Here is a 7,883-nt window from a genome sequence, read left to right as displayed (position 1 = left end):
ATCCAACGGCTTCAGAGTAGAAGAGGCAGCATGTGCATACCAAACGTCTCGATAATCAAAGACAGACGTGACTGTGGACTGTAGAATGATTTTCCAATTGTCAAAAGAGACGCATGCTTTGTGAAGTTAATGGAGGAGCGTTTGTAGGTCATGGGGGATCCAGAGATGGGATCCTTCTGCCCCTACGTCTCCTCTAACTGGAGATCCCAGACAGGACGTTCTTCCGTTATCTGTCCCGTGATAGGCCGTCTCTCGGTCCCCCTCGCCTCTTGGTAGGACACGCCGCAATCATTTTTTTCTCACCTTTCCTTTACACTCCTCCTTTGATGGGGTACACTTCATTCTTCTCTCACCTCCGACAGGAGAAAGCGTGTTTCCATCGCCCTCACACAATCCCCGCTCAGTTCATAGCACCTTCATCATATACAAGAAAACATGACTGACTCACTCACCTGACAGACCGACTCGGCTCTCCTCGCTCCCTTTCCCTCCGTCCTGACCCGAGGACCGGTCTTTCTCGCTCGCCTCTCACAGGGTGTGTCATGCTTCTGACAGGGAGTTGACTTGGAGGTCAGATACTGTGCTATTAGTAACATGGCCACGGGACATGGGCTTTGGCTGCCTGCTTCAGCGGTGCGGTAGAGGTGATGAAATGCACAATCTTTCTGACAACAAAAGGTTTGGAAGGAAGAGCTTGTGGGTAACACGATGGGCCGTAGTGTTACCTTCTTACTGGTCTCTGACGCCATAAATGTCAACCAGAATAAGACGTCACATCCATTTGTGTTCCCAACACATTTCAGTTACGGCATGCGCCTTCAGCTGTTGACTGAATTGAGGCGTCTCCCCAAATACCAATCAAGTTGGCTCTTTGCCTTTCTTCCTTGTGTCTTGTTGTCCTCCATGGAAATGCTGGCTCAGCGAAGCTACCATGGGGCCAAAATTATGACAGTTGTCTCACGTGAATGACAGATTTACTTATTGTCGTGGCAACGCTGACAAATTCTGATTTGAGCGTTTAAATACAAGTTGCATGTAGCTTGCATTAGGGCTGAACGATTTTGAAAAAATATCTAATTGCGATTATTTTGACTGATATTGCAGTTGCGATATGATTTGCGATATTAGAGGGAATGATCATTTTTACATCATTTTTCTCATTTTCATTGAAAAACGTATTAAAATGATTATGGTGTGATTTTTTGCGGGGATCTGTACCAAACAAAGATGTTTTCTTAAGTCTGTAGAATATGATGTGTAGGCCAGGACATCTCTGCAGCACCACACCATTCATTTAAAATGGTATTTTGACACATTTCTCCTTTAACAAATATTGTGCCTCCTGCGATTTGAAAATTGCAGTAGGCCATATTGCTATTTCGATAAAATTTCGATTAATTGTTCAGCCCTAGCTTGCATGCCTCGGGATATGATTTTGTGACACATATCCATGTGGTCCAGATCGGAATTTAAAAAAAAAATGTCACTGGTTATGTGAAGGGAAAAATTGGGACACTTTCGGCTGCAGTGTGAACGTAGCCAAAAGCAGATCCGTTTTTCCGGGTTCTTTGTCAGCTGGTCTGTACGTGATATGCCAAGTGGTGGAGGACTGGTGGAGTTTTGGAGGTGCTATGAAAATGAAGGCACAGTCACAGAGGATGTTCTTTCAAATGAAAGCCTCCTTCCTTCATGTTTGTCCAATATCAGCAGACAGACTTCACAACCCATTAGATTAGAGCTCGGGCTCCGGAGCTGAAGCTGTTCCCCCGGCTCTGCCAGCACTCTACTTTGGTCATGTCCAAGCAGTGGAAGGAACATCAGAACTAGTCACCCGGTTGCGATCGGTTACTGTCACTAGCGACATTGCTGGCAGAAAATTTGCGGAATTAGTGGCCTAATGGGTCAGCCTCATTTCAAACTTTTTCATTATGTAAGTTTACCTTTGTAATGTTTCCTGAGCACATGCAGAACTTTATTCTCTATACACTGTAGGACCGTCCAACCTCCAACTCTCTGTCAGTAGTGTCCCATCTTTGTATCAGATATACTAGATATTAGATCAAAAAGCTACCTCATTCCTAAGCCTTTTCATAATACAAAATGAGTGTGTGTATTTGGGATACTCAAATCTTCCATTTATGAGTTGGTGCTTGTAGACTCCATATCCCGTTTACAATAACCGGAATAAGCCCGCAAGACCTTATAAGGCTCATGTTTGGAATATTAATGTGGATTTAAACTGACTCAGACCTCTGACAATCCTCCAAGATTAAAGATGCTACGTGGAGCATTTTCACATCAATAAATCATCACCACATTAATCTTGAGACATTAGTATAATTACTGTAAACAAATGAGACCATCGCTGTGAAGATGGTCAGCCTCTATCGGCTTCTATGCTACATTTTACATTGTGAGCCACAGCGTCGGATTTTGGTGGTAAATCTGCTGGATTGCTTTACGGCACAAAGAAGGAAGAGAGTGCTGTTCTTCTGGAGCAGTGGTTCTCAGCGTGGGGTCCGGGGACCACCAGGGGTCCTTGAGGGGGTTCCAGGGGGTCCCCAGCAAATTGATAAATTGTTAAACTTCATTATTTAATTTACAAGAAGTTAACACAATTTGAGAATGTAGAAGAATGAGTATTTTGATCATAGTTTCAGAGTTATCTCTCTACCTACAATACAGATAGTCATGGAATTCTGGACAAAATCCTATCTAACAATAAAAATATTCTCAGATTTGGGTCCAAGGGACAAAGTCTCATCAAATGGGGGTCCGTGGCACTAATGTGGACTAAGTAAGGGGTCCTTCATATGAAAAAGGTTGAGAATCACTGTTCTAGAGCAAACGGAGCTAAAGCTTTCAGAGTTTCTGCGATGGCAGATGGTGGAAGGAGAGAAAGGCTGATGGAAAATTAATTTCCAACATGTTGATCCTCTTCAGTAAAGTCATAGATGCCAGGGAGAGGTGGGGGGGGGGACAGGAAGCAGTGGGGTCTCACACCAGTCCCACTGGGGTGAGATAGAGTCTCCCAATCGTCTCCATCATGGTCTCATTTGTTTATGGCAATTATACCAAGGTAAAATGCATGTAGCACCTTTAAAAAAAAGATTTCCAAAGAATGTAAACCGACGACGTCATGTTCCCACAATACCATGCTGCAAACAAGTCGATCGCTTGAGATGTCCCCGAGAACGTTCGCATCTACCTGTGAAAACACGGACAAAGAGGAGTCAGACGGGACGAGCGGCCTCCCTTCCGACTCCTCCGAGGAGATTTTCCCACGTCACTTTGGCGACAAATCACCCGACCTTGCGCCTGACATTGACACGAGGCTGGCAGACGTGGGGGGGGGGGGGGTGCCTGTGCGCTCGTGAGGCGCTAGTGAACTTGGCAGTTAGCGAGCAGATTACAGGGAGATTTCAGATCATTGTCAGGGCCCGTACTGGCCTTAGTCATCAGACATGCTGTGCTGTCAGAGGCAAGCAGCTGGTGAGGCGAGGGGCGACAGTGATGCGACGCGAGGCTCTGCCTGCTACGGTCGCCGGGGGTTCAACTCCTCTTCTCCCCTCCTCGCCGCGCTGAGTGATCGGCCGCGGCGACGTTTCTGCCTGAGCGATGCGCGGCACTCATTGCAAAAAAAAAGGAAGGGGGCTACTGCATGTATTCGTGTCTGGAGATACATTGTTGTTTGTCTCGCGGATGTCAAACGCTGGCAGTGCAGCAGTGGTTTGTCCGTGTACTATCCCAGCACGCTCTGGATCAGACTCATCTAGAGATGGGGCCGATTAAAGCCGCTCTCGCAGCGGGGCCAAATGGCACCGCGATGTTTCCGGAGATACGGCATAAGCATTTGCATAAGCTAATATGCATCGACATAGGTTTGATTAAAGTGGTAATCTGCAAAATCCATCTTTTATTTTATCTCCGTCTTCGGTGCTCAGCGCTCATTGCTGTGGTGTTTCTGCACTGCGCTTCCTAGAGATCACTTGGTCAAACGGCACTGTGACGTCGTTTTTTTTCTAGGAGCTTATGCTGATGACGTTTGAGTGTCTGTAGGTGGCGCTCTTTGCTTTGTCTGTTCAGCCATGGTGGCTATCGCTGCTCATGCTATCTACTCAGTTCTTCTTCTGTTTATTCCAAACATGCCACAAATGTAAAACGCATCATTTCCTGTGCACAAGAGGATTTTTTCCCACAAAAGACCTACCAGATACCAAGACCCGGCTTCACAAAACCCTCTTAAGAAAAAAAATCTTCTCAAGTGACATTTTTTTCTTAACTGTAGTCTTAAGAAAAAAAAATAGGACAAATTGGTATTGTCAAAAACAGTTCTTATATATTTTCTTAACTTTCTTCTTATGTTTCTTCCTAAGAAAAAATGTAGGAATAAATGGTATTCTTGAAATGAAAGTTCTCAAATTTGTTCTTGATTTTTTTCTTAACTTTAAGACAGCCCTACATCTGTCTTAAAACTCCTACAGTGAAAAGGTAAGCCTCTAATATCATATATTTAAACACATTTTAGAGTAAAGTAAAGTAGGTTATAGTTCAAAGTCTTCATAGGTTCCCCTACACCTAACATTAAGATGAACATTTATTGTAAAGCTTTATTTGGTGTAGGGCCAGGTAGGCCTCTGTCTCATGTCTGCTGAAAATAAGCTAGCAAATTTTACAATTACCAACAGCAACCAATGTTTAAATCTTTGCTCTAGTTGCCCTAAATAGGTTTTTCCCCAATTGTTTTGTAGATGGAAGCACTTTGGGTTGCCTCCTAGCCTTGTCTCCTAGCCTCCTAGCCTTGTCTCCTAGCCTCAATGGCAGTAAGCCTAAAGTTTATTAACCAGAATTAATTCAGGCCCTATTTTGAGAAGTTCTTAATTAGGAAAATTAAAGAAATTCGTAAGAAATGAGACTGTTACTAAGAAAATATTGAGGAACTGCACTTCAGAGCCTTCTTAAGAACTTCCTAAAATTTCCTCTTATGTCATTTCTTAAGAACTATCTTAAGAACACATTGCTGAATCTGGACCCAGGTGTTTAGAACAGCAAATGAGAAAGCTTTCATGAACTGGCTATAGTTTGAATCCCTACTGTGTTATAGCAATCGGTGATAGAAAGTAGCAAAACTGACTTCTTTTTTTTTTTTTAGCAGTCTTGTATTTATTTCCCTTGGGCAGCTCCAGAAATTGCTTGCTTAATGACATCAGAAATAAGAACCTTGTTTCTGCTCTCTTGTTTCGAGCTTTAGGAAAGACTTCAAGAGGTTTTTTTTTTTTACACAAATCTTGACTATAATATCCAAGATCACAGCAATAGTATATCTGAATTCTATTTTGAGATTCTGTTTTTTACTTGGAGAAAAAAAATAGACTTCTTTGCTACTGGACAAAATGGTGCTGGTCCTCTCTCTACTCTCTAGACAATTTGAAGGTGCGATTTGTCCGGGACTGCAGCATCAGGGAGATTTTAGGAACCCGGCGTTCTACTTTAAGACTCTGTATGGGGCTTAACGAAAATAGCAGGTCACTCCATCCTGGTGGCTGGCTTGGCCTTCTTACACCTTCTTCATACACCAGAATGAACTGGTGTGGGAATTTGTCTCTGTCTTTTCTGACCCCCCTCCTTCCTACCTAGTCCGTTGCTTTGGGGCCTACTTATGGCTGTACTCTCTGAGCTCACACATTGCTGCTAGTACAGATGTTGGTGATAGTCGCCGCTGTCCAGATGGCAAATTTAAGTAGTGCTTTGCTGGTGATGTGCAAAAGCAGTTTTGTTATCATGGCAACCACAATGAAATTGCTTTGACTCGGTGTCACAATGTATTTCCTTGGTGATTTCTGCGCACATTTGAAAGCAGCAGTGCCGTTTTCTCAAGGTTAGACTCTCTCTCTCTCCTTCTCCCTCTTCTTTCTCTTTGTACGAACGCACGTCCATCTCAACGTTCACGCCGTCTTTGCGTGATGGTGCTCTACGCCAGGGGTTCTCAACGAGGGGGCCGGGGACCACCAGGGGTCCTTGAGGGCATTCCAAGGGGTCGCCAGCAAATTGATGAATTGTTAAACTTCATTATTTTGTCATTTTAGAATGACTGTTTTGATCATAGTTTCACTGTTATCTCTCTACCTACAGTACAGATAGTCATGGAATTCTGGACAAAATCATATCGAACAGTAAAAATAGTCTCAGATTTGGGTCCGAGAGACAAAATCTCATCAAATGGGGGTCCGTGGCTCTAATGTGGGGGTCCTTGATATGAAAAAGGCTGAGAATCACTGCTCTACGCGAATGCATAATTGCGCTTTAACAATGCAAATAAAGCACAAAGCCACGTATGTGACACAATGATGTAAGCCTCCTCCTCATAGGAAAGCCTTTCCCCGAGGCTCTGAAGCGCTCGCCGCTGCCAGAATCAATCGACAGCATCAGCAGACAGGCAATAAGTAGCTCATCAGCTGTTAATGAAAATGCGTGCACCGCCCTCACTCCCATCAACATGTATCTGTGCATTACGCTGGCCAGCAAACTAATCAGATTACATGCTAGTCAATGGATTTGATAGCTTTGTCTATTAGCAGTCATTTAATCCAGTGTAATAACAGCTAGCAACTACCTTGTGAATGCTTTAGAAAAGTGGTTATTAAACCTTTCCACAGGAGACAAATTATTTGTCTCAAATTAACACAAATTTTACATGCGAAAATGTGCTGTTTTTAGACAGCTAACCTATTATCCTGCAGCATTTTATTCACTATCTCTATCTACTATTCTCTATCTTATTTTGCATGGACTTGGGAAGGGTTTGGCAACATAACTCAACAACACTACAGAATATTTAATCATTTAATATTTTTTTCTTTTACTTCTGTGTATTTAAATTGTATCCTTTGTTGTCCATTTTACTATTGTTTTTATTGTTTTACTCCCTTTATTTCTTTGTTTTTATGCCTTTTTATTCTGTGAAGCACTTTGTAAACAGTCTTGTTAACAGGTGCTATACAAATAAAGTTATTATTATTATTAAGGATCCATTTGAATTTTGAAATTTTAGGGACTTATACGTTACTGTGCAAAAGTCTTAGGCACCCTAGATTTTTTATATAAATTTTGTCTTAGATGTTTATTTATTTGTTTTCTGCATGAGTGTGTCTTTTGATATTTAGAAACTTTTCATTACTTTTGAAAGCATCTTTGCTCCATGGATTTTTTTTTTTTTACACGTGCCTAAGACTTTTTGCACAGTACTGTATTTGAAAAAACTCTCTCAGAGATATATTGCGAACTTGCATGTGTTGTGTGTGTGTGTGTGTGTGTCTTCCCGGCAGCTGTAGTATTGAACGCCTTATGAAGCCCTCATAGCGGCTGGTGGTCAGGGGCTATTGATTGCCCCGGGAGAGTGATGTGTCCGGCACCTCCTTAGGATTAGGATTTATGTGAGGCTCGGCCGATAGCGCTTCATCTCCGCGCCGAGAAAAGATCAAGGTGTCATGATACGTTCTGGTTTCAAACAACTCATTTAGACCCGGGGAGCATTGTCCAGTCGAGCTATCGCAAAGCTTCTAATGCAGCACAGAAATATGGACGGTTCCACTTTGTCCAGGCCTAGAACTGCCTATACTGTCACAAATGCCAATAAATGTAATAAAACTAAATGTAGCAAAGCCTGTGACGTAATGAAAAGCCAATAATGTCCTAAAAACCTGCAGCAATAACGTAATAGAATTACATTAACGGTGATAACTTTTTGACATCACCCAAGATGAACTGGATGGTGTTTTGTTGATGTAAGAAACCTTTTCAAAAGAGAAAAAGTCTTTATATGCAGCCCATTTTAGAACAGTAGAGCAAATATCAGGTTGTTTTCTCTAAATAGAAACATTAGT

Source organism: Centroberyx affinis, unplaced genomic scaffold (assembly GCF_046629955.1).
Source record: "Centroberyx affinis isolate AG114_WGS23_722 - 3 ecotype Tasmania unplaced genomic scaffold, CSIRO-AGI_Caff_v1 ptg002724l_1, whole genome shotgun sequence".
Classification (NCBI taxonomy): domain Eukaryota; kingdom Metazoa; phylum Chordata; class Actinopteri; order Beryciformes; family Berycidae; genus Centroberyx; species Centroberyx affinis.
This window is presented reverse-complemented; position numbering follows the sequence as displayed.